Raw genomic sequence first — 27,153 nt, forward strand, 5'->3', positions numbered from 1 at the left:
TCAATAATGGTCCTTAAGCATATTTGTGTTAATCCTGAAGGTTTTGATCTATTTTTACTTTTATTATTATCTTTTTAAAGATTTTATTTTTAAGTAACCTCTCTACCCAATGCAGGGCTTGAACTTACAACCCTGACCGCGATCAAGAGTTGCATGCTCTACCAACTGAGCTGGCCAGATGCCCTGTTTCTGATCTATTTTTAAATAGAATGTCACTTTTTTACTGTTCACTCAAGAAAGTTTGGAAAATATATTTAAAAAAAATTTTTTTTTAATGTTTATTTATTTTAGAGACAAAGAGCACAAGCAGGGGAGGGCCAGAGAGAGAGGGAGACACAGAATCCGAAGCAGGCTCCAGGCTTGAGCTGTCAGCACAGAGCCCGACACGGGGCTCGAACTCATGAACCGCGAGATCACGACCTGAGCCGAAGTCGGACACTTAACCGATTGAGCCAACCAGGCGCCCCTGGAAAATATATTATTTTTAAAAATCATTGATAATTCTAATCCGAGAGATAACTCTAGTGATCTTTTAGAGTGCCCCGACATTATCAGTACCATAGCTTTTCTCTCAATGGTCTCCCTGTTGCCGTGTCCCGGTTCCTGAGCCTCCCGGATACTGGAGGCTCCCCGGCCTTGCCCCTGTGCCTTCAGGGACTCCTAGAAAGGCCCCATGTACTCAAGGCAGCCCTGAGACGGGACCTTCCTCTCCAGGGTCCCCCAGGGGGCAGACCCACAGGGTGGTCCTGGAAGAGCCCCTAGGATCTGCCCCGTGCTACCGATGGCTGGGGAATAGCCTTTGGATCGGCTCCTGGTCATGAGGTTGCAGGGGTCTCGGGGCAACACCAGTCACGTCATGGGAAAAGTCTGCATTCTCTCAGGCAGGCTGGTGACCTGAATGTGCTCACTTCACTCCCACCGGATCCTCACACCTCTCGCACATTCTCTCCACCAATGCCCAGTTCCCCACCGGTGGGTTCCCAGACACCAAGAAGGCTTCCTCTTCTCATTTTGGGCTTAGTCCTCTAGGAACCTTTGATAGAGAAATCCTCATTTTTCTTTAAAAAATTTTTTTGTAGGGGCTCCTGGGTGGCTCAGTCAGTTAAGGGTCCAACTTCAGCTTAGGTCATGATCTCGAGATTCATGAGTTGGAGCCCTGTGTCAGGCTCAGAGCCTGGAGTCTGCTTTGGATTCTGTGTCTCCCTCTCTCTCTCTCTCTCTCTCTCTCTGCCCCATCCCCACTCATGCTCTGTCTCTCTGTCTATCAAAAATAAATATTTATAACCTTTATTTATAAATATGTTTATTTTTGAGAGAGAGACAGAGAGAGAGCAAGGAAGAGACAGAGAGAGAGAGGGAGACAGAGGACCTGAAGTGGGCTCTGTGCTGAACAGCAAAGAGCCCAACACGGGGCTGGAACTCACAAACCATGAGATCATGATCTGAACCAAAGACAGACACTTAACTGACTGAGCCACCCAGGCATCCCATCCCTCATTTTTCAATAGAGAAAATTCACGGCTGAAATGTTATGAAAGGCAAAAGCAGAAAATTCTGGAGGGCAGCAGCAAAGTTAAAATACAAAACTATAAGACTACATGACTATGAACCTGAATTCTGCCACAAGCAATGACAGGGGAAAAACAACAGGGAGAGGGGTTTCTGCCAGATTAGACAATAAAATATATATAATACTATGTGACTATGCTGGATCCTGGTTCAAACAGGTCATGTGTAACAAGACATTCTTGGGTCATAAACTGATAGAGGTTAATATCCAGCAGGAAAAAACCTCTTTGACCTCAGCCGCAGCAATTTCTTACTTGACACATCTCCAAAGGCAAGGGAATTAAAAGCAAAAGTGAACTATTGGGACCCCATCAAGATAAAAAAACTTCTGCACTGCAAAGGAAACAATCAAAACTAAAGGGCAACCGATGGAACGGGAAAAGATATTTGCAAATGACATATCAGATAAAGGGCTAGTATCCAAAATCTATAAAGGACTCACGAAACTCCACACCTGAAAAACAAATAATCCAGGGGAGAAATGGGCAGAAGACATGAATAGACACTTTTTTAAAGAAGACATCCAGATGGCCAACAGACACATGAAAAGATGCTCAACGTCACTCCTCATCAGGGAAATACAAATCAAAACCACACTCAGATACCACCTCACGCGAGTCAGAGTGGCTAAAATGAACAAATCAGGAGACTATAGATGCTAGAGAGGGTCAGAGAAACGGGAACCCTCTTGCACTGTTGGTGGGAACACAAACTGGTGCAGCCGCTCTGGAAAACAGTGTGGAGGTTCCTCAAAAAATTAAAAATAGATCTACCCTATGACCCAGCAATAGCACTGCTAGGAATTTACCCAAGGGATACAGGAGTGCTGAGGCATAGGGGCACTTGTACCCCAATGTTTATGGCAGCACTTTCAACAATAGCCAAATTATGGAAAGAGCATAAATGTTCATCAACTGACAAATGGATAAAGAAGATGTGGTTTATATATACAATGGGATACTACTTGACAATGAGAAAGAATGAAATCTGCCAATTGCAGCAACGTGGATGGAACTGGAGGGTATTATGCTAAATGAAATATGAAATAAGTCAGGCAGAGAAAGACAGATACCATATGTTTTCACTCATATGTGGATCCTGAGAAACTTAACAGAAGACCATGGGGGAGGGGAAGGGGAGGAAAAAAAGTTATAGACAAGGAGGAAGGCAAACCATAAGAGGCTCTTAAATACTGAGAACAAACTGAGGGTTGATGGAGGGTGGGGGGGGGCGGGGAAAGTGGGTGATGGGCATTGAGGAGGGCACCTGTTGGGATGAGCACTGGGTGTTGTATGGAAACCAATTTGACAATAAATTATATTTAATATAAAAAAATAATAATATCCAGAACTTCTATAACTCAACAAAAAAGAAATATAACACAATTTAAAAACTGGGCAAGGGACTTGAACAGACATTTTTCCAAAGGAAATATACAAATGACTAATAAAATACATGAAGAAATGTTCAACATCACTAATCATTAGGGAAATACAACTCAAAACCACAACAAGATACCATATCACACCCATTATGATGCCACCATCAATAAAACAATTCCAGAAAATAACAAGTGCTAGCAAAGATGTGGCAGACTTGGAACCCTGTGCACTGTTGGTGGGAATGTAACATGGTGCAGTTGCTGTGGAAAATGGTATGGCAATTTCTCAGAAACTTAAACACCAATATGCCCTGTGATCCAGCAACTCCACTTCTGAGTATATACCCAAAATAATTGAAAGCAGGGTCTTGAAGAGACCCCATAGTCATAGCAGTGTTATTCCCAATAGCCAAAACAGGTAAGCAACTCAAATATCCCTTGACAGATGAATGGATAAGCAGGATGTAGAATACATATAAAATGGAGATACTACTCATCCTTCAAAAGGAATGAAATTCTAACATGCTGCAATTATGCTAAGCGAAATGGTTAAACCTACTGTGATACATCCGTACCATGGAGTATGACTCAGCAATCAAAGAGATGAACTACTGATACCCACGGTGACTGGGATGGATCTCAATGCTGACTAAAGAAAACCCATTACACATCAAAGACTATTGCATGATTCTATTTGTGCATAATTATTGACGTGACAAAATTGTAGAGAGGGAGAATGGATTAATGGTTGCCAGAGTTTGAGGGTGGGATAGAGAGGGTGCTGACTGTGCTGTCAAGGGGAATACAAGAAATCCTTGTAGGGGCGCCTGGGTGGCGCAGTCGGTTAAGCGTCCGACTTCAGCCAGGTCACGATCTCGCGGTCCGTGAGTTCGAGCCCCGCGTCAGGCTCTGGGCTGATGGCTCGGAGCCTGGAGCCTGTTTCCGATTCTGTGTCTCCCTCTCTCTCTGCCCCTCCCCCGTTCATGCTCTGTCTCTCTCTGTCGCAAAAATAAATAAATGTTGAAAAAAAAAAAAAAACAAAGACAGTGTCTTGGGACAATTGGGGAAATCTGGGTATTAGATGATGCCAAAAAATGATCACTCTTTTTTTAAGATGTGATAATAGCATTACGGTTACATAAGAAAATGTCCAAATTTGTTAGAGTCCAAATCGGAAGCATATTGGCATGAAATAAATGATGTTTGGGATTTGTTTTTAAATAGTTAAGTAGGGGCGCCTGGGTGGCTCAGTTGGTCAAGTGTCCAACTTTGGCCCAGGTCATGATCTCGCGGTTCATGAATTCAAGCCCTGCATCGAGCTCTCTATTGTCAGCACAGAGCCGGCTTTGGATCCTCTGTTCCTCTCTCTCTCTGCACTTCCAAACACTCATGAGCACGCTCTCCTTCTCTCTCTCTCAGATAATTATTTAAATTATTATTTAATAATAAGTAAATTGAAAAAAGTAGCAAAGTATATATAAAATAAATGTGACCACACAATAGTTATTAAATTAGTTCATTTTTTCTCCTTATTCTTGTGTGTTTAAAATTTTTGATAATTAGAAACTGTGTTGAGCTTAAAAGTACAAGCAGTATTACTACTCCACTTGGATAGATCTCTCTGCATCTCCCTAAGGTAGGTATTTTAAAATCATTAATTAGGAATGACTGAAACAAAAAAATAATCTTTTCTCATCTGGTTGGGGAAGTAGAAAGGAAGTTTGATCATTTATTTTTAGACATCTGAAAATCTCATCTCTGACAATTGATTTTTTTTTTAAATTACTCATTTTGAGGCTTAAAAAAAGTATACCAAGAATATTTTAACTCAAAATACTTTAACTTTATTTTAAAAGGGACTTTCTTTTTTTAAATTTTTATTTTTTAATGTTTATTATTTTTAGAGACAGAGAGACAGAAAGCAAGCAGGGGAGGGGCAGAGAAAGAGGGAGACACAGAATCTGAAACAGGCTCCACGCTCTGAACTGTCAGCACAGCGCCCGATGCGGGGCTCGAACCCACGAACCGTGAGATCATGAGCTGAGCCGAAGTCGGATGCTCAACCGACGGAGCCACCCAGGTGCCCCTAAAAAGGACTTTCATGAACAGCATGGCATCTGAGTCAGAAGGGCCAGTGCCACTGACCCTGAACAAGGAGAGAAGAGTCAGGGCTCCTTAGTAGCCATGCCGAAAGCCTGCTTCATGGCAAGGGGGGCCCCTGGCTCTTCAGCCAAGCCAGGAAGACATGAACACACTTCTTTCCTTCAACAATGAAGGAACAGCCTCTTTGGGGCCTCTGGTTGACAGAAAATTCTGAGTCATGGGGCTGGGAAGTGGCAAGGGGTGGAAACGTGGAGAATGCCTGTTCAAACTAGGCTGGGATAATTTCAAATTCTAGAAGGTGAACTCAGACTCACAGAGCAAAACACATTGGGCCATTGTGCTGGTAGGTGGGTGGGTGAACTCACCATCAATTCAGGGGCACTTTGTCCCCACTGGCTGCTGTATGCCAGATCATGCAGAATAAATGGTCTAAAAGGCCCTGGGGACTTCTGGTTCTGGGAAAATATGGAGTAAACACACATCTCCCTATTCCCTCTGTTAAGTACAGTTTAAAAAAAAAAACAACCCTTAGACTTAACATATAAAACAAACATAAGGAGACTTTGAAAGGTGTAAAGAAGGCAGACGGGCTAAGGTACCTTGGGACCCACAGAATGACATAGCGGTGATTCCCAGGGTTTTCTCTTTGCATTATGTATTTCAGAGTGAGTATTGGAGAAGCCAGCAAGCCAGAAACTAATCGGTACTGACAAAAAAAAAAAAAAAAAAGGAAGAAAGAAAGAAAGAAAGACAGACAAAGAAAGAAAGGAAGGGAAAGAAAAAAGGACTTGCTCTTTCTAGCCAAAGGACTAGCAAGGGGCAGCGTAGCAGGAAAGAAAACTTTTAGATAATAATCACTCTACTCCAGCCACAAAAACTGTACAAAAAGCTACACTACCACCTATACCCTCCCCGCCAAGCCAAATGGGGACCCTAGACTTCCACGCAGGGCAGTGTCAGAAGAGGCCAGCGGACGGTCAGATTTTCACCACGGCGGCCAGCGATGTGCACCTCCTCCATGTGTGTGGAGGCCACAAGGGGCATCCTTCCCCCTCCAGCCAGGGTGGTATTCGCAGAGGCTCCGTGGGCAGTCTGAATTCCCACCCTGGCCCAGCAGTGACTGGGTACCCCTCACCAACTCCCACTTCTCAGGATGTCAACAGAGGCTGAGTAGGAAACCTGAACTTCAACCTCCATCTGACAGCATGGAGAAGACTTTTTTTTTTTTTTTTTTTAATAGTAGGCTCCATGTTCAGTGTGGGGCTTGAGCTCAAACCTTGAGAACAAGAGTCACATGCTCTACTAACTGAGCCAGCCAGGTGCCCCAGAGAAGGCCTTCTACAACAGGAGGTTTAAATAAGGTCCAGAGTCTCATAATACTCAAAATGTCTGGGACTGAAAATCATTCCTCATACAAGAACCAGGAAAATCTCAACTTGAGCAAGAAAAGACAGTCCAACTGATACTAACACCAACATGATACAGATGTTGAAATTACCTGACAAGGATTTTATTATTTTTTTTAATAATAAGGTTTACTCATTTATTATTTGAGAGAGAGAGAGAGAGAGAGAGAGAGAGAGAGAGAGAATGAATACACACAAGCAGGGGAGGGGCAGAGAGAGGGAGACACAGAAGCCAAAGCAGTCTCCAGGCTCTGACCTGTCAGCACAGAGCCCGATGAGGGACTCGAGCTCACGAACCATGAGATCCTAACCTGAGCTAAAGTCGGATGCTTAACCAACTGAGCCATCCAGGGGCCCTTACGTGACAAGGATTTTAAAGCAGCCAGTATAAAAATGTTTCAGTGATCAATTACAAACACACTTCAAATAAACAAACAAACAAACAAAAAACAAAAAGTTTTGGCAAAAAAATAAAAGAAATGAAGAAGAACCCAACTGGAATTTTAGAACTGAAAAAAAGTAACTGAAGTAAAAAGCTCACTGGATTAGTTCTATAGTAAAATGGAGAGGATGAAGGAAAGAATCAATGAACTTGAAGACAGAATAATAGAAATCACCCAATATGAACGACAGAGAATAGATTGAAAAAAATTAATAGAACCTCAGGAATTTGTGGGACTTTAAGAAAACATCTAATATTTGTGTCACTGGGATCCCAAAAGTAGAGGAGAAAGAAGGTAGAGCTTTAATGTTTATTTCTTTTTGAGAGAGAGAGAGAAACAGAGTGCGAGTGGGGGAGGGGCAGAGAGAGAGGGAGGCAGAATAGGAAGCAGGCTCCAGGGTCTGAGCTGTCAGCACAGAGCCTGATGCAGGGCTCAAACCCACAAATCATGAGATCATGTCCTGAACCAAAGTTGGACGCTTAACCGACTGAGCCACCCAGGTGGCCCAAGAAGATGGAACTTTAAAAGTATTCAAATAAATGTGGCTGGATATTTTCCAAATATGGCAAAAACCTGAACCTATAGATTCAAGAAGCTGATCAAATCCCAAACAAGATAACCCAAAGATATCCTTGCCAAGATACATCATACTCAAACTGCTGAAAACTAAAGACAAAGACAAAATCTTGAAAGTGGCCAGAGAGAAATGACACCTTCCCTATAAGGAGAAAAACAATCTGAATGACACCAGCTTTCTCACTGGAAGCCTCAGAGGTCAGAAGAAAGTGGCACCACATTTTCAAGTGCTGAAAGAAAAGAATTGTCAACGCAAATCCTATATCCAGTGAAAATCAGGAAGGAAGAAGAAATGAAGACATTCTCAGACAAAGAAAAATGATGAGAATTTGTCAACAGCAGACCTAACCTCAAAAAATAGCTACGGGAAGTTTTTGAAAGAGAAAATAAATGATTAAGAAAAGAATCTTGGGACATCAGGAAGAAAGAACTAAAATGCAAAAACAAGTCAATAAAAATGTTTTCCTTCTCCTCTTGAGTGGCATCTGATAGTTTAGTGGTTGTGTGCCAGATAAATTAGGGGAGTTGATAAGCATGGTGATAATTTCTCCTTCAAGCAACTGCACAATGGAAAGGAGAAATGGAGGGGCGCCTGGGTGGCGCAGTCGGTTAAGCGTCCGCCTTCAGCCAGGTCACGATCTCGCGGTCCAGGAGTTCGAGCCCCGCGTCGGGCTCTGGGCTGATGGCTCGGAGCCTGGAGCCTGTTTCTGATTCTGTGTCTCCCTCTCTCTCTGCCCCTCCCCCGTTCATGCTCTGTCTCTCTCTGTCCCAAAAAAATAAATAAACGTTAAAAAAAAATTTTTTTTTTAAAAGAAAGGAGAAATGGAGTGACTGCTGGCCAGGAGGAGGGATTCTGTGGCTCCTACAATTTCCTCTTTCCTCAGAAGAACAAAGCTCACCTGGCCCAGTCTAGGGTTCCCTCTCCCACACACTCATGCATTGTCTGATATGGTTCTCAATTAATGCAGAGGAAATATTTAAGACGATTACAAACAGGGGCAGGTAAAGGGACCTGAAGGGAAGAAAGTTTTGACACCTCACTGAAACCAGTAATGTGAACACAAGGAGAACTGAGATAAATTATGTACATACAATATTATACTGAGTACCTACTAAATATCTATACAAAGAAACACTCTCTATACATCAAAAATAAGTCAAAACGAACGTCTACTTACAATGACCAGTGGAGAATAGATTAGATTAGTCAGGTGTTAGGGCTGCTGGCGGAAGGGGAATGGGTAGCCTCTAAAGAGGGAGCCAAGGGAGATCTTAAAGGTAAGAGTTTTGTATCCTGATTGCAGTGGTGTTTACACAGATCTATACATGTGATAAAGTGGCAAAGAACTATACACACAAGCTGTACCAATGTCAAGTTCTTGGTTTGATATTGTATCTCAATTCCCTAAGATATATCCATTGGGGGAAATTGTAGAGAAGGCCCAAAAAACACTCTGTACTACTCTTACAACTTCCTGTGAATCTGTAATTATCCCAAGATAAAACAGTTTTTTAAAAATTTAACATAAAAAATTGGGGCACCTGGGTGGCTCAAGTCAGTTAAGCATCTGACTTGATTTTGGCTCAGGTCATGATTTCACAGTTCGTGAGATGGAGCCCCAAGTTGGGCTCCGTGCTGACAGCACAGAGCCTGCTTGGGATTCTCCCTCTCCCCCTCTTTCTGCTGCTCCCTGTGCACGTGTGTGCACGTGTGCTCTCTCTCTCTCAAAATAAATTAAGCATTGAAAAAAATTAACATAAAAATGAAGTAAAAAAAAGTTTATGCAATGATTAAAGTTAATTTTCCATCTTGCTTATTCCCCCAGTCTCACTGAAATGTAATTCACATATAACACTATGTAAGTTTAAGGTATACAGCATAATGACTTTCCTTACGTACAATGCAAATGATTACCACAGTGAGTTAACATTCATCATCCCATATGGATTTAAAAAAAGACCTTTTTACTTATGAAGAGAGCTCTTAAAATCCTCTCTTTTTAACAAGTTTCAATATACTATACAGCAGTGTTAACCATAGTCATTAGTCATTGTGTTCTACATTATATCCCCCGTGCTTATTTATTTTATAACCGGAAGTCTCTACCTTTTGACCACCTTCATCCAATTCAACCCTCCCCCTCCCCACCTCCCACCTGTGGTTGCCACAAATCTGATCTCTATGAGCTTGGTTCTTTGTTTTGATTCCATATGTGAGATCATGCAGTATTTGTCTTTCTCTGCCTTACTTATTTTCATTTAGCATAATCCCCTCTAGGATCATCCGTGTTGTCTCAAATGGCAGGATTTATTGCTAAATGTTTCATTGTGTATATAGATACCACAACTTCTTTATCCATTCACACATCAGTGGGCACCTAGGTTGTTTCTAGGCCTTGGTCATTATAAATAATGCTATGAACATGAAGGTGCGGATATCTCTTTGACACAGTGTTTTCATTTCCTTTGGATATATACCCAGAAGTGGAATTGCTTTCCAACTGGCTTATTGGAAATTTGCACTCTGCACTCTCACCAGCAGTGCACAAGGGGTCCCTTTTCTCCACATCCCCGCAGCCTTTATCTACTATCTTGTTTTTATTTTTTTTTTTATTTATATATATGAAATTTATTGTCAAATTGGTTTCCATACAACACCCAGTGCTCATCCCAAAAGGTGCCCTCCTCAGTACCCATCACCCACCCTCTCCTCCCTCCCACCCCCCATCAACCCTTAGTTTGTTCTCAGTTCTCAACAGTCTCTTATGCTTTGGCTCTCTCCCACTCTAACCTCTTTTTTTTTTTTTTTTTTTTGTTCCCCTCCCCCATGGGTTTCTCTTAAGTTTCTCAGGATCCACATAAGAGTGAAACCATATGGTATCTGTCTTTCTCTGTATGGCTTATTTCACTTAGCATCACACTCTCCAGTTCCATCCACGTTGCTACAAAAGGCCATATTTCATTTTTCCTCATCTACTATCTTGTTTTTAAAAAAGAATACTCTTCATTACAAAAATGATCACTGAAAATATGTTTATGCATATATTTCATATAAAAGTCTATGTATTTTCAACTAGCATTTTGTTTTGTATTGGGAAAATGAGCCAAATTATATTTTTTGAGGATCTATTTATTATACAGGCCCTGGTCAAAAGGAGAATTCAAATATAAACTAAACAGGGCTCTGTCCTCAAGGAACTTACAGCCCAGAGAATCAAGGCACAAATGCAGGAAAACCCTAATAACTTAAGAGTTAGACAACACAGCCCTCTATAGCAGATACGCTGGCCAAAGACAGCATGTCCTACAAGTTCTGAAGGCAGGCTTCTGTGGGCCAGGTCTTGAAACGGCCTCTCTGGAGGCGGATAACCTTGACGTGGCCTTTGAAAGGTGGAGCTGGTGGAGACAGAGATTCAAGCAGTAAGGGAATAACTTAGATGGGGAAAGTGAGAGACACATTTGGGGGCCTGTGGACTGGTAGGACAAGACATTCTGGGTTCAGTAGGGAGTTCCTAGAAAGCAGACTGCAGCTGGGTGCATATGTCTGGGCAGGAAAGGGCTAAAAGGGAGTGCAGAGACCAGTTGAGTGGATGTGTGCAGGACAGATCAGGGAAGTTGATAAGCACAGTTGTAATTCCTGTAATTCAGACAACTGCGTAAACAAAAATGGGAAATGAAGTGACTGCTGGTTGGGGGGAGCAACTCTGGGATCCCCAGCATTTCCTCTTTCCTCAGATCAAACCGTACCAGGCTCGTTCCAGTGTCCTCTATCCTAAGCACTCATGCATTAATTCAACCTGCAACCACATAACCCTGAGGTCCTGAGGGTGGACCAAGTCCAAGGACCCATGAGGTAAGTCTCATGTGGTCTCTGCTATATTTGGTTCTTCTGATTGAGTATTCATAAGTGAAAATGAATGTGTTTCAAGATCAACACCTTCATCCACTTCATTACCTCCTTCTAGGGTAGCACTATCCAACAGAAACCATGTATTTTTTAATTCTCTAGTAACCACGTTAAAAAAGCAAAAAGAAACAGATGAAATTAATTTGCCCCACCCCAGACCTACTTCATCAGATTCCGCACTTTTAACAGGATCTCCAGATGATCCACAGATACAAAAAAATGGAAAAGTTCTGCTTCAACCATTAAAAGAAGATACAGGGTATGTAGCATTTTGGCTATTCAATATCAACTTTTCCCTAGTCATCCAGGTTCCATGCCATGATTTCACCCAGTCCTAGCTCCAGAGATCTAAGCCACGCAGCACTTCTCTTTGATGCTAAGCACTGCGGTTGGTTCAGGCATTTCATGTGACCCAATGAGAGTCAATGAGACCCAATGAATCCTTTGATAGGTTCCACTACGTTTGAATGAAAAAGTCTGTGCTTTCTGGAGCCATTTTGGAGCATGATGGGAGAGCCTGCCTGCCTGTATATGAAACCTGTGGATGAAGGAAACACCAGACACTGATGACTTCATTTGAGCCCTTGCTTCAAGCCTTACAGCTTGACTTTGCAGGAACCAGTAAATTCCCTGTTTAACTTGTTTGGGTTGTGTGCTAGATAGATAGGTCTCCTCCTCCCCTTGTTCTCCACCAGGCTCTGTGCCTCAGAGTATTGACCTTCAAGGATGACATCACACATACCAGTGGGCTCCCTTTGCCCGCTGGTTTTCTGTTGGCCAATGGGAGGCACCAGCAGGAGATCAGAGAGTAGGAAGAGATGGAAGTCGGGGTATTTATTCGCTTGCCTCCCTTCTTGAGAGCTTGCTGAGGGCTAACTTCCTTTCTATCAAAGGCTATAGCTACTTTCAGGTAGCTTTCTCCTTCACTTACCTTCTCTGGTCCCCTGAGGGGACAGTAGTCCCCTGTCTCCTTGCTCCTTCATGGCCTAGGGCTGTTTTGCTCCCCAAGGCTGCCAATCCTGGACTACTGCACATTCTTTTTGGATTCCCTATTCCCTGACCATGACTCTGCAAAAACCTCCTCTATCAAACTCTCAAGTTATCCATTTTGAGTGTGCCACTTACTTCTTTTTGGGACCTGACTAGTACAATCATTGGTATTAGAAGTGGTTTTGAAATAAGATTCCATGGGGGAAAAAATGATTCCGTGGATAAAGAACATTTGGTATAGGGGCACCTGGGTGGCTCAGTCGGTTGAGCGTCGGACTTTGGCTCAGGTCATAATCTCACACTGCGTGAGTTCAAGCCCCGCGTCGGGTTCTGTGCTGAGCTCAGAGCCCGGAGCCTGCTTGGGATTCTGTGTCTCCCTCTCTCTCTGCCCCTCCCCTGCTCACGATCTGTCTCTCTCTGTCTCTCAATAATAAATAAATGTTTAAAAAAATAAAAAAATAAACATTAAAAAAAGAACATGTGGTATATAACAATGGACTATTACTCAGACTTAAAAAAAAGAATGAGATCTTACTATTTGTGACAACATGGATGGACCTAGAGGGTACTACGCTAAGTGAGATAAGTCAGACAGACAAAGACAAATATGGTAGGATTTCACTTACGTGTGGAATTTAAAAAGCAAAACATACAAACAAGCAAATAATAAACAAACCAAAAAACAGAAACAAGCTCATAAATGCAGAGAACAAACTGGTGGTTGCCAGAGGGGAGGTGGGTGGGGAGGACGGATGAAATAGATGAAAGGTATTAAGGTATTAAAGGTATTAAGAGGGACAAAATTCCAGTTATAAAACAAATAAGTCATGGAGACGAAAAGTACAGCATGGGGAGTACAGTCAATAATACCGTAATAATACTATATGGTGACAGATGGTAACCCTACTTACTGTGGTGAGCAGTAATGTATAGAATTGTTGAAAAAAAAAATAGGATTCCAGAATCGAGCTGCTCATGTATATGAGGAAGGCATGGATAACCTCCTTGCTGTGGCGAAATGGGACCCTGGCAGTCCATAACAGGCAGTGTCCTCACAAATAAGCACATTATCATGGCAGTGGCCTGGGATAAAGCGCAGGTGGAAAAGGATAAGGACATGAGGAGGGGTGCCTGGGTGGCTCAGTCGGTTGAGCGTCTGACTCTTGATTTCAGCTCAGGTCATGATCCCAGAGTCATGGGATTGAGCCCCATGTCGAGCTCCAAGCTGAGCATGGAGCCTGCTTAAGATTCTCATTCTCTCTCTCTCTCTCTCTCTCTCTCTCTGCCCCTTTCCCCAGCTTGTGTGCTCTCGCTTTCTCTCTCTAAAAAAAAAAAAAAAAAAAAAGACCTGAGGAGATTCAACCAACTTGAAGTAGCTATCATGAACTGTGTATTATCTAGTCCAGTGAGCCATACAATTGGAGAGGCACATCGGCCTCCCACTATAAAGTGGAAATGGTATATACTGGGTAGATGCAAAGGCATAGTGTACTGCCTGATTTCCCTGGTATCCAATGCCACTGCTTGACTGTATCTTCTTCAACATTCCACCTATATCCTCAGGGGAAACAAAAAAGGTCAGTTAGTGGAGGAAAGGAAAGTGCAGGCTTCTTACAGGAGCAGCCAGAAGCGTGGCAGCACAGCCCGCTCTGGAGTGGCTCCAAAAGCCTGTAGAGAAGGGACGTTCTCCAGTGAGCAGAACTCTACTGCACATCTAGTGAATGCACAGATCTAACCTGACTTGGGGGTTAGCCTGGCCCACTGGCCAGGAATTTGGAAAGAACAAGATTAGAAGGCTGGGGACAAGGAGGTCGAAAGAAAGACGGACTTCTTGCGATCCACAAAGTATATTCATGTTCCATATAAATGCTCACCCAAGGGCATCTGTTGTAGATGAGACTCTCAATAATCAGGACAAGATGACACAATCTGCGAACATCAGATGGCCTCTTCCTCAGATACTCTCTAGTGCTTGGTTAATAGATCCATTTGCAAAGTGGCCACGGTGACGAAAGGAGACAGACTTGCTCTCACCAAGCTGTTCTGGCCATTGCCAACACTGTCTTTGGGGGCGGCGGGTGCATATTTTAACTAAAAATTCAAAAATGTTGATATAACTCTATGTGCGTTATCTATTCCTTCAGAAATGAGTTTTGATAGTTTGTGCCTTTCAAGAAATGCATCCATTTCATTTAAGTTGTTAAATATATTGGCATTAAGTTGTTCATAATATTCCTAAACTACCCTTTCAATATCTAAAAACTGTGATGTCATCTCTCTCATTCCTGATATTGGTAATTTGTGTTTTCTCTACTTTTTCCTGATTAGTCTAACTACTAGTTTAACAACTGTATAAATTTTTTTCTCAAAGAATCAGTTTTTGGTTCCATGGCTTTTTCTCTCTCGTTTTTTGTTTAGTATTTCACTGAATTTCACTCTGGTTGTCATTTCTTTTCTTCTGTTCACCTAGAGTTCAAGTTTACTCTTTTCTTTCTTTGATTTATGTTTTCTTTTTTTTTTTAGAGAGGGGCACCTGGGTGGTTCAGTCAATTGAATGGAGTGGGGTGACCCTCCTCACTGTTACATCAAATGAACTTTGTATAAAGGAATTTTTGTGCTTCTCATCTCTGCAAACTTGGGCTCAGTGGGTTTGGAGGTCCTAGTGCCAAAGAGAAGGATGCTTCCACCGAGGAACACATTCATGGTTCCATTAAACCAGAAGAAACTGCCTCCTGACTGATACACATTGTAGCAGAAATTGTCCTCCGAATCTAGCTTCCCTTCCTTTCCTTAGGAATAGAACTCCAGAGTTTTAACTGGACTTACTATGGCCACCGTGCCGAAGATCACAGATTAGGTTATAATTCAGAAGACATTTATTGCTTCCTTTCTCTCCTCTCTTCGTGAGAGTCTACTTTCTGCCCTACTGACGCTGAGCTCGGGTATGTGACTTATGCTGGCCGTTGGGATGTCAGCAGACAGGATCCAAGCAAAGGCGCGAAATGTGCTTGTGAAGTTGTCGGGCTCGACTTTCGTCTTGCCATTCCGATTCTAGACAGGTAAGTACAGAAGTAAAAGGGTTCAGAACCTGTGCCAGGTCACCAATCTTGCTCTACGGCAACCTTTGCCACGGAGCTTCTAACCTATGTACGTGACTTACCAAGGCCTAGGGATGCTGCCATTATCATGAAAGTCATTAGCATAAGGAGCACATGCCCTGGGTAGCTTGCTGGTGGCAAGAGGACGAGAGAAACATGGAACAGATCAGAAGGCAAGCCGCAGCCGGGAGCCACGTCCAGCTGAATCCAACACAGACCAGCCAAACACCAGCTCCACTGTAGACATGTGAACAAGGAGTAACTGCTCACACTGATATTTTGTGGTTGTTTGTTACAAAGCATTTTTGTGGCCACGGTTAACTGAGACCCTAGGTGTGGCCATGTGACTATGTTTTGGGCATCAGGATGGAAGAGTAAGCTATTGATGCAACTTTTGGTTCATGACCTTAATAGAAAAGTGTGTGCCCTCTACTTTGCCTCGACTTCATGCTGCAGGGATGTGGGTGTGGCGGCGGGGGCTAAGAGCTGCATGTTAAGGATGGTATAGACACAAGACGGGCCGGGGCCTGGGACCTTAACACTATGGCGTTGACCTATCGCTGTAGGACTGCTTAAGGCTTTTATGTCAGAAAGAAACAAATTTTTATTTTGGTTATTGTCATAGCAAAAACAGTAGGCTATTATTATAGCCTAATGTAATTATAGCCCGATGTAGTTTGAGCTTTCTGTCACTAGCAACCAAGAGCTCCTAACTGAGAAAATGATTTGTTGCAAGCCCCCTGCAGTGTTCATCCAACCACAGTCCCATGATGTCTGCTGATGGGCCCCTCCTTGCTCTATTGTGGGTCCTGCCCACTCTGCTGTTGAACACTTGGCCCACGGTCTGCCTTGGATCACTACTGCTCCTGTCACAAAGGCCCCCTTCTCCCGCTTCACTGCTAGCTGTGACGGTGTATCTGGCTTGACTAAATGGCTGACTATAACTGGACACTATAAATGCCTGCCCTATAGTTTAAAGCACAAGAAAATTTAAAGCAGGGATGCATGTTTATTCACCCTGTGAGTTGGGGGTGCAAAGACAATGGAACTTCTTTGTTTTCTATAATCTTTCCCATAAGCCCCTGCTCTGCCAGGTGGGAAGGGGAGATTTAGATTTGCCAGTAGATAATAGATGAGATCAGTTTGGCTCAAACAGTGTCTTTGGAGGTAACCTGGTCTCTCTCTCTTTTTTTTTAATGTTTATTTTTGAGAGAGCGAGACAGAGACAGAGCGCGAGTGGGGGAGGGGCAGAGAGGGAGAGAGAGACGGAGGCACAGAAACCGAAGCAGGTTCCAGGTGGTCAAAAGAGAACCGGATGCAGGGCTCGAACCCACGAACTGTGAGATCATGACCTGAGCCGTGAGATCATGACCTAAGCTAAAGCCAGTCACTTAATCGACTGAGCCACCCCGGCACGCTTAACCTGGTCTCTCTTAAGTAAATGCTGTTTCTCTCCCCCCTTCCCCCCGCTTTTTCAGGTGGCATCTGGGAGTATGGGAAAGGAAAAGCACAAACATGACTTTGTGGCAGAAGGAAAGGGTTGCCTTGGATCCCTGTGAGCAGGTCCTTGCACTGTCCTCTGGTTCTGCCACGAACACTGGGTCTGATTCCTGAGCTCCTAGAATTACCTGCTGAGATGCAGTGGGCCTAGTCTGGTCTTGGGAGTGTGATGCCAGCACACAGAGCTAAAGTCCACGGTCCCAACCATTCGCCTTCTGCCACAAAGTCCTACCTGTGCAGCCTTTTCATTCCAACTCTCTATGCAAGCCTCTACGACACTTCCTCATGCCTTCATAGGGCACACGGAAGCTTTTGATCTCCCGCAGAACAAGTATAGGCTGTGAGGGACTGGGTAAGGTATCCTGGTATTCTCTGGCCTAGATTCTGCCCTTCAGAATTGCTACTTTATTGTTCTTACAGTATTTCGGCCACGATGCAGAGCCAAGTACAAGGTTTCTTCTAGCAACCTGCAGCCTCCCTCATGCCATACCCGGGGAAGTGGTCCACAAGCCTCTGATGCTCTTGGGTTCTTTGTATTCTCTGTATCTGTCTTCTGTAGCTTCCCCTGGTCAAGATCTAGATGGATTGGGGAGATAGACGGGGAAATGAGAACCCTGGAGCCTGCCTGCCCTGCTTCCTTTCCCTCGTCTGCTTCTTCTGTCCACATGCCTGCAGGTGGGAAAACACAAATGTTACTTTTATTTCCTCTTCCTTCTTTCCAGGGCAGTGGCCCTCATGGCCTGGATATGACAGGTAGGTGAGTTTTCATCTCTACAGGATGGAAGGAACACCAGGCTCTGGGTGAGTCAGGCATGGCTTTTGATAGAAGGGCTGCAGGACAACTGTGAACTAGGGCCCTCAAAAGAATTATATTGATGGTCCATCCCTCAAATTTTACCATAAAAAAGTTAAGACACTCTGCTGGGGTGCTTTGTACAAACATCCTAGTTGCTGGTTCTACTCTACTGACCTCAGGTCTGCCCGCTTCTCTTTCTATCCTTTCTACCTCCAGGGGTTATGGCACGAAGATCTGCTCTCTTACCCCAGGCAGTCTGTGGGCACACTCATCTGGCAGAACGTCTCCTACAGCCTGATTTACTTAATCTAGAAGAATACCACATTTGTGTGTGACCGAGCACATGCACTTGCTTCACCAGGACCATCCAAGGGGCTCTTGGCACTCCAGATTTGCTTCCTTCCAAGGTCTCCCTGCCGGTTGAAATTTTAGTAACACAACATGAACACCAGATGCACATTAACAGGTGAAACTGCCCAACTCCTTCCTGAGAAATGTTTTTTTCTAGCTGCAACAGAGTCTATAGAGCTCTACTTTCTCAACACCGATGGGTGTTCTTTCGACGTGTGGAGTTCCTCTTTGTTTCCCTACTTTCAGGCTGTTCCCCAAGGCTTATCAGGTGCAAGGGAAGACTCACGAGGGCACCAACTAGTCTATGACAGCTACCACAATGCTACTTTTACTAGTTGGGTGGATTACATTCTTGGGCAGGGCACACTGAAGGACAGGTTTATGTAATTATATGTAAGGGGTCAAGGTGGGTTTTATTATCTTCATGTCCGACTAGATACTCTATGGGAGGATGGCATGGGGAACTGGGTGGGGAGCTAACTGGATTAGCACTTACCTAAGAGAGATCAAGTTACCCCCCAACGACTGAACCAGAAGAATCTGTTAATAGTAGGATAACACCTTCTCTGTCTGCTAGATGGGATGCTCAGAGCTTAGATTCTGCTCCAAGGTCATGCGGAGCCCTCCCTCTGTCATGGACTGCTGCCATTCACCAGGGAAGCAACACCAGTTCTGGGATCCAGGTCCTTTTGGACAATGAAAGACAACTTCCTCTTTAGGCAGACTGCTCACAGCTATGCATATGGAGAATCGTTCATAAAAGTCTGGGCACTGCATTTGATAGGGCACTTTTGTCCCCATATCTTAGTGTCCTGAATTTTCCAACTCAATGCCCAGGCAGTCAGGCAGGGCCCTCTCTAATTCTGGAAGACCTGAAGCCCGAATTCACTTTTTCAGCTTGGGTGCTGAGGCAAACAAGCCTTCACAATCCCCGGAGAATCAAAGAGAGAGCTTTCATTTCCTTCATCAGAGTTTGCAATTAGAAATGAAGCAGAAATGCCGCGGGCAGCAAGGCGGAGGCAGTGGTGCCGCATGACGTCACGCACACGGTGGTGGAGACCTGTTTGTCCTGAGGACAAACAGACCTGGGTCAGCCACGCAGCAGGCACTGGTCACTCTCCACACCCACACAAGGCTTTCTTACTCTAATTCCCACCGACTAATAAAGAACAGCTACCGCTTGTTGAGCACTTACAACAGGGCGGGTACCGGGCTGAGCATTTCCAGGAATTTCTGGAGCCAAGTTCCTCAGACTTTCTGAGTTGGTTTCCTCGTCTGTGAAACTGGCATGAAAACCTCACAGGCCAGGGGCATTCACTTTCGAATGTCCCCTTTCTGCAAAGAGATCTTTCCTATTTTCTTCCTTTCTGGTCTTATTTTCTAATAAACTTTGGCCTGCTGCTCAAAAAAACCAGAAAACAAAAAGAAAACAAAAAACCTGACAAGGCTCCATGAGGTATTTATATCCCTTCGCACACTGCCTGGCACTTAAATCTAATTGTTGCTCTAAAGATGTTATTGGGCTTTTTATCTGAATTTATATTAGAAAACTAGGTAGTCAAATTCCAGGCTGTCTGAAATCTCTTCAGTTCCTGAGTTCAGAGAGTGAGGGATACCAAGTTATCAGAAGATAAATAGGAGTATCAGGTTCCTGAGTTTAGTGAGAGATACCTGTATTTTCAAATGTTTTTATAAACTACACCCGCCCTCAGAGAATCCGACCCCACCCCCGCCCCCCACCTGGGGTTTAGAATTAAATGGCAAATGTCTTATTGCAAGTTTTCCCAAGAAGGAGAGAAATGTGGCTCTTCACAAATTTCTAAATTGCCATCATGCTGGCAGGGCTTACAGTGGGCAAAAAAGCAAAAAAAACCCACCAAACCCAGAACTCCGCAAAAGTCCTTGACTTCCTTTCTAGTGATAGGGTGGCCTTCACTCCTAATGGGTGACCTGTGACCTAATCTAAAATGCAGAATATTCACAGAAAGAGAAGACCATGGGTCCATAGCAGCACAGGCTAAGTGCCCAGAAATGGTTTGGGGGAGCTGGAAAGCGTACATGACTTCCCTCAGGCCTGGAATAATCTCCAAGCATTCAAAGCAGGGGAGGGCGGGGAGGGGGGACCATCAGCTGAAGCTGGCAGAGGCAGCAGGACTTTGGACAGGTGGAGGAGAAAAGAGGCCTTCCCGAAAAGAGGAGAAAAGAAGACCGGTCTGAGCAAAGCGGTGAAGGAAGGCAGAGTGAAACCAGGTTGAAGGGAGTGTTGGAAGTCCCCTCAGTTTGAAAGAAGAGAAGGGCAGATTGTGGGGTGCCCTAAACATCAGAACAGTCCGAGGCAGGAGAAACCAAACTTTTACACTTTGGAAGAGCACATGAACATATACGAATTGTGGAGCACTTGTGACCTGAACCTGGAAAGTCTTCCTTTTGTTCACACATCCTGGTTGTGTCCCTCTCCCTAGCCCTCGAGCCAGTCACCGTACTGGATTTTTTTTGTTTGCCTCCTTGCTCTTCGTAAGTATCAAATACAGAAAAGCTTATTCAATTATGCCTACTTCTGACCTTTTTGCGAGTGCAATCACAGTGTATGTATTGTTACTTTGTTTCTGTCGTTTTGGAGATTCATCCGAGTTTTTTATATAGCTGGAATAAGTACATTTCCACCGTGCCACGTTAGAAACTAATCTCTGGCTCTCCGCTTGGAGGAGAGACACCAGGGACAGTGTCCATTCTACGGATGTTTTTACGTTCCATTTGCGTGACTTCCTTTATTTCGTTATTACAAAGCATGGTGGCGTAAGTATTATTCGGTATGCTGCTTGGAATATATGTTCAAGAGTTTATTTACGATATGTACCAAGGAATAGCACTGCCAGGGGAAGCACGGCTTCTGCTTTACTAGGGAATACCCACCTGCTTTCCAAAGAGGTTGCATCCGGTGACATTCCACCTAGCAAGGTCTGAGAGTTTCGGCGGCTCTTTATTTCGGCCAGCACTTGGTATTCTCTGGCTTTTAAATGTTGCCCATCTGCTGAGGGTGAAATGGTATCTCATTTTAGTTTTTACGTGCATTTTCTTGATTACTAACGTGGCTGGGGTTTATATTTATGGGCCCCCAAAATACTGTTGTGGAACCAACCTTAATGAATTACTTTCAAGAATTTATAGTTAGAGCTAGCAATTATTGGAATGTCCCGTTCTTATAGTTCTAACAACACACATAGAACAAGTGTCTTTTGCACCTCCAAACATCTCCCAGATCTTACTCTATACATTCACATACATGTATGTTATAGATTGAACGTTTGTGTCTCCCCAAGTTCATATACTGAAATCCTACTCCTAAATGTGCTATTAGGATTACCTTTGAAAGGTAATTAGGTCATAAGGGTGGAGCCCTCATGAATGGGATTAGAGCCTGCTCCTGCTCTCTGCCATACTAGCATATAATGAAGACAGCCACCTACAAGCCAGGAAGCAGGCTCTCACCAGGCATCAGATCCACCAGCACCTGGGTCTTGGACTTCCCAGACTCCAGAACTATGAGAAAAAGATGTTTGTTGTTCAAACAAGCAGCCCATGGTAATTTGTTAGAGTAGCCCCAACTAAGTCAATGTTGAAATCTAATTTCTCCACAGGGTGCCTGGGTGGCTCAGTCGGTTAAGCATCCGACTTCAGCTCAGGCCATGATCTCATGGTTTGTGGGTTCGAGCCCTGTGTGGAGCACCGTGGTGACAGCTCAGAGCCTGGAGCCTGCTTCAGATTCCGTATCCCTCTTCTGCTCCCTCTCTGTCTCTCTCTCAAAAATAAACATTAAAATTTTTTAAAAAAAAATAGCAGTACGGGCGCCTGGGTGGCGCAGTCGGTTGAGTGTCCGACTTCAGCCAGGTCACGATCTCGCGGTCCGTGAGTTCGAGCCCCGCGTCAGGCTCTGGGCTGATGGCTCAGAGCCTGGAGCCTGTTTCCGATTCTGTGTCTCCCTCTCTCTCTGCCCCTCCCCCGTTCATGCTCTGTCTCTCTCTGTCCCAAAAATAAATAAGAAACGTTGAAAAAAAAAATTAAAAAAAAAAAAGCAGTAATTTATCTACAACTTGCTTGTTTACCTTCACTGAAGATCGTTCCATTCCAGTATGTACAGATGTACTTCATTCTTTCATGGTATGGATGACCCATAATTCCACCAGTCTCCTCTTTTTTAATTTATTTGAAGAGGTAATATTTGGATTTATAAAATCCAATGTGTACAAGAGTATAATCCTCCTACATCTCTTCCTCAGCAAGTCAGTAGCTCTGGCCTGGAGGCCACCAAAATTAGCAGTTGCAGCAGAGATTGGCCAGATGCTCATCATTCCCATTTCTTCCTCCTGAGCACATAGGAAGCCATGTCCCAGTTTGCTTGACTCAGGTTGGGGCCAGACAACTGGGTCAGACCAACACGACGTGGGAAGAAATAACTGACACCATTTCCAGCGTTCACTACCCTTCGTGGTTTTCTCTCTCTTAGCTAACCAGCCGGCTGGATGCAGAGGGTCCAGGGGAGGAGTCCAAGGAGGCCCTAGAAGACGGTGCCACAAGACATTAGAAACTAAAATCTCTGGCTCTCTGCTTGCAGGAGAGAGACCAGGGACATCTGCATTGGACTTTACGTGAGAAGCTTTTGGGTTCAGCCAGCCAACTTTTAGGGTTGTAATTCCAGCTAGCATTAATTACACCAACACACATTTATGTAACCTGAGATGTTCACATAATATATACGAGCAATTGCCAATCCTCTATCAATGGACATGTAAATTGTTTCCAGTTTTTCCCTACTACAGTGATGCTACAATAAACATCCTAATGAGGTAGCCTTTTAGACATATTAAACCCTTAAGAGTAGTGTTGGAAATGGAGCAGGCACCTCGCAACTGGCTCGACCTCAGTCAAGTATTTCCCAACTTTTGCTTAATTCAGCTTGAGCTCATCAAGTTGGCTTGGTGCCAGCCGGGGTGACCCTCAAGCTACTCTCTGGCTCAGAATCTCACTTGATGCTAATTCTTTCTGCACAGACCAATTTTTTTTTTTTTTTCCTACAGTAACGTTTGCACCTACTTATTTCTTACAGGCTCTGAGTGCCTGTCCCTTTGGACATTTATTTCCTGGGTTTGCCAAGATAGCAGCTTCTCACCAGGCTACACACTCCTAGCTTGTGCATGTCTCCTGTACTCTCATGCTCCATCTATTTATTCAACACGACACCCTAATATGTGCCTGTGTGTGCGTGTGCGGGGGGGGGGGGGCACTGTTCCAGGTACAAGAGAGGAAGCACACCTAAATAAGGTATGAGTATTGTCCCCTCTCATAACAAGAGATGACATTATTCTACCTGTGACATGTGATAAGGGACAGATGAAGTGGGGGGCAGATTCCACGGACACGGAACTGCTTAGAAAATTGGTTTATAACAAAGACATAAAATTGTGCTTTTCTTTATATTTAGGTTACTTATGTAGGGCACACATTAATTTCAAGACTTCAAAATTTTTCTTTCATTAAAGGAGCCTACAAAACTTGATTACAGCTGCAATTACCACTTCAAGGCATCACTAAGTCTTGAAATCAGTCTTTTTTTTCCTCCACCCTGCAGGTGCTAAAAGCAGAGCACAATGCTGGTGAGCTGCTTAAGGGCAACAAAGAATGAAAGGGAAGTGTGAATATACTTTCCCTCTAGGTTTCTCAGTCCAGGCAGTGATTCTCAACTTTTGCATTTACACACTGTAGTAGATGCTGTCTATACCTGGCTCATATCCTTCAGGCCTACCCCAGAGTTTGCTTTCAGAGCATTCTAGTACATGAGGAAGATTGCCTGTGAATGTTGCTCAAGTGCATTCTCTGACTTTAGGAACGTGCTTTTCCCAGCACTGAGTTAGGTACAAGTTCAGGACCATTAACTAATCCTCAAGAGAGAAAGGAGGGGCACCTGGGTGGCTCAATAGGTTGAGTGTCTGACGTCAGCTCAGGTCATGATCTCGTGGTTGGTAGGTTCAAGCCCCACATCAGGCTCAGTGCTGTCGGTGCAGAGCTCACTTGGAATTATCTGTCCCCTTTGGCTCTGCCCCTCCCCTGCTCACATTCTCTCTCTCTCAAATAAACATTAAAAATAAATAACTGGTTTCCTCTCAGTTTTCTCTTAGAGGGTGTTCTCCAAACTCCTTAAGTGTGCTGTAGCATGGTATATAGATGGTCCCCAACTTACAATGGATCAATTTATACTTTTTAGACTTCATGATGGTACAAAAGTGATACGAATTCAGTAGAAACTGTACCTAAAATTTTGAATTTGGCTCTTTTCCCAGGTTAGTGCTATGCGGGACAATCCTTTCCCATGAGGCTGGGCAGTGGCAGGTGCTACAGCTCCTGGTCAACCACGTGATCACCAGGGTCAACCATACTTAAACCATACTGTTCCCATACAGCTATTGGGGTTTTTTTTAATGTTTTAAACATTAAAAGAGAGAGAGAGAGAGAGAGAGAGAGAGAGTGCGCGCGCGTGCACGAGCTAGGGGAGGGGCAGAGAGGGACACACAGAATCAGAAGCAGGCTCCAGGCTCTGAGCTGTTAGCACAGAGCCCCATGCGGGGCTCGAACTTGTGAACTGTGATATCAGGACTTGAGCTGAAGCCGAATGCTTAGCTGAGCCACCCAGTCGTCCCTAGCCATTCTGTTTTTTACTTTTAGTACAGTATTCAATCAATTACATGATATAGTCAATAATTCGTTACAAAACAGGCTTTATGTTAGATGATTTTGCCCAACTGTAGGTGAATGTAAATGTGCTGAGCACGTTAAAGGTAGGCCAGGCTAAGCTATGATGTTTGCACTGGCCTTTTCTGCATTGTCCTTTGTAACATAATTGTCTATGTATTTGCTTGGTTGTTTACTATTTCTCTTGGACTATACCTCCACGAAAACAGGAAGTCACTTTGTTTACCTCTGTCTACCAGTGTTTACGACAGGACTCTCACATGGAAGATACTCTATAAGCGGAGAAAGAGGTCGAGGTTTGGGCTCCTGGCCTCAAACAGCCACCAATTCTTTGCTCATTAAAAGCGTGGAATCTTAACCTCTACGAGGCCACATGGGAAAGCCCAGGAGACAGGCAAAATGACCACATCTACACAGCAGATCCCGGCTCAACTAAACCGTGTGTGTGGGGAAGGTAGAAGAGAACCCATTAATGAATGCAAGAATGTGGGGCAATGACTATACTGAATTTTCACTATTAGGTTAGCAGCTCCTTTCCATCGGGGAACGGGGAATGAGAAAGGTGGCCAAAATCTCTCCCAGGAGTATATACTATTCTGCATGTAATTTCAAGAGAGTAAAACAGAAAAAAAACAAAAACAAAAAACTAGAAACTTCTGAAGCCCGTCCATGGTCCACACAGGTCAACAATCCTAGGTTAAGAATCTATGGTTATGCATCATTCTATTGACACAAACCTTGATCTCTCTAATCTTTACCATCAGGTTTAGCTCTTATCTGATGTATTTAATCATCATCCCTCTTCTCCCTGCAAAAAGAAAGACAACACACGGCAGTAAAGGTGTCAGTAGTAATGGCAGAAACCAGTTTCTACAGCAAGGCCTGGGTTCTTTCAAACTTGGGAAATGGCCCCTCTGCTGTAACCAGAATAGTCTAGGTTCTCAACTCCCACCTGTTGGAATCACGTTACCTTTACGAGGTCCGGTACGAATGCTACCTCCTTCATGAAACGTCCTCCAGTCCCACCAACCAGGTGTAAACCTAACAGTTCCATTTCCGCAGCCCCTAGTTGACTACTTTCGGGGTCGGTGGCCCTCCTCCCACAGAGCTCAGCAGGGGCTTCCAGGGCCTGGCAGGGCCTGGGTGAAGGTCTCTTCCTTAACGACTACTATTGGGTCTGAAATATGTCCAAGAGGGAACGGTTTCGCACCCAGCCCCAAACATGCTGAACCTCTTTTTTTCATTTTGCCGAGCGCGATCAGTTTTCGCCTCAAGAACTTCCCCAGTGGACCTACGTGGTCAACCAGAGAAAACTGAAATTCAGGGAGGTGACACAAAAGTCAAGGCCCTTGAAACGACGCCAAACCAAATGGGCCGAATTTCACTTGCTTAATGGCCCAAGCCGCGGCAGGGGGAAAAAAGCCCAACTCTTCGAGGCCCCCAAGAGGGGTGGTCATTTGAGCTCTGGACCCAATGTTGAGAATGGGCAGGAACTCCCCACCCAGCCCAACAAGGCTACAGAGAGGGCGGCGACAGAGGCTGCAGCGAGCACTTCCGCCTTGAAACAAGCGTCGTCAAACGGTAAGCTTCCCAGTTCCATTGCGTCCCGTAGCTCAAGGCCTTTTCAGCCCAGCAGGCAGGAGTCCACACCCCAAGGCTACCTCACCCAACAGCACCCTCCACCTTCTCCACACCCTGCGGAGCCGTTCGCACGTCTCGAGGGTGTGACGGCTACGCCGTGACGTCACCCCGGAGAAAAGGGCAAACCGAGCAAGGAAGGCACTGGCGATCTTGAAGGAGTCCCGGCGCTGAGAAGCGCGTTGAGAGTCTGGAGGCGGGACTAACTTTGACCGACGTCCACTTCCACCCATTGCCTTTCTGATTCCTTCTCAAACAAACCAATAAATGCGACGACGGAGACGGCAACGTGCCCCAACCGCCAGGAGTGGCTCCGCCCCCCTCCGCTCGGTCGCCCTTTGGCCGCCATGATGAGTGTGGCTACCGCCTTTGTACTACTTTAGGCTCTCCTCTGACTGTCCGATACCCTCCCTAAACTCCTCCCTGAACTCCCTCCTAAGCATTTCTTGCCTCCCACTGTCAACTTCCACCTTTTCGGGATTCTTGCTAGCTCCGTGTATACGCAGCCACGCTTGAGATGGTGGCCGGAGGCGGGGCCGAGGCGGGGCCTTCCCGGCGCGGTGACGTCAGCGCGCTGCGTGTCGGCAGGTGGAGGGAGAAGGGAAAGTTTGGCCCGTGCGTGGGGCTAGGGTGGAGGGCGGGACAGAGGGG

The 27,153-nt window shown here is 44.6% G+C and overlaps 1 long non-coding RNA gene across 4 annotated transcripts; it reads right to left on the reverse strand.

The window, feature by feature from the left end:
• Positions 1 to 251: 251 nt before the first annotated feature.
• LOC147577061 (uncharacterized) lies at positions 252 to 27,153 on the reverse strand. 4 transcript variants are annotated; one of them, XR_015255949.1, is made up of 6 exons: positions 25,602 to 27,153; positions 22,224 to 22,675; positions 21,034 to 21,148; positions 17,464 to 17,642; positions 10,456 to 11,923; positions 8,632 to 10,065 (listed from the first exon to the last, which is right to left on the reverse strand). It is a non-coding gene; the product is annotated as an uncharacterized LOC147577061 (long non-coding RNA). The 4 variants fall into 4 exon arrangements; XR_015255948.1 differs by having other exon boundaries at positions 10,456 to 13,458; XR_015255950.1 differs by lacking the exons at positions 8,632 to 10,065; positions 10,456 to 11,923 and adding an exon at positions 252 to 466.

Source organism: Puma concolor, chromosome C2 (genome assembly GCF_028749965.1).
Source record: "Puma concolor isolate L17-30 chromosome C2, mPumCon1.1.hap2, whole genome shotgun sequence".
NCBI lineage: Eukaryota > Metazoa > Chordata > Mammalia > Carnivora > Felidae > Puma > Puma concolor.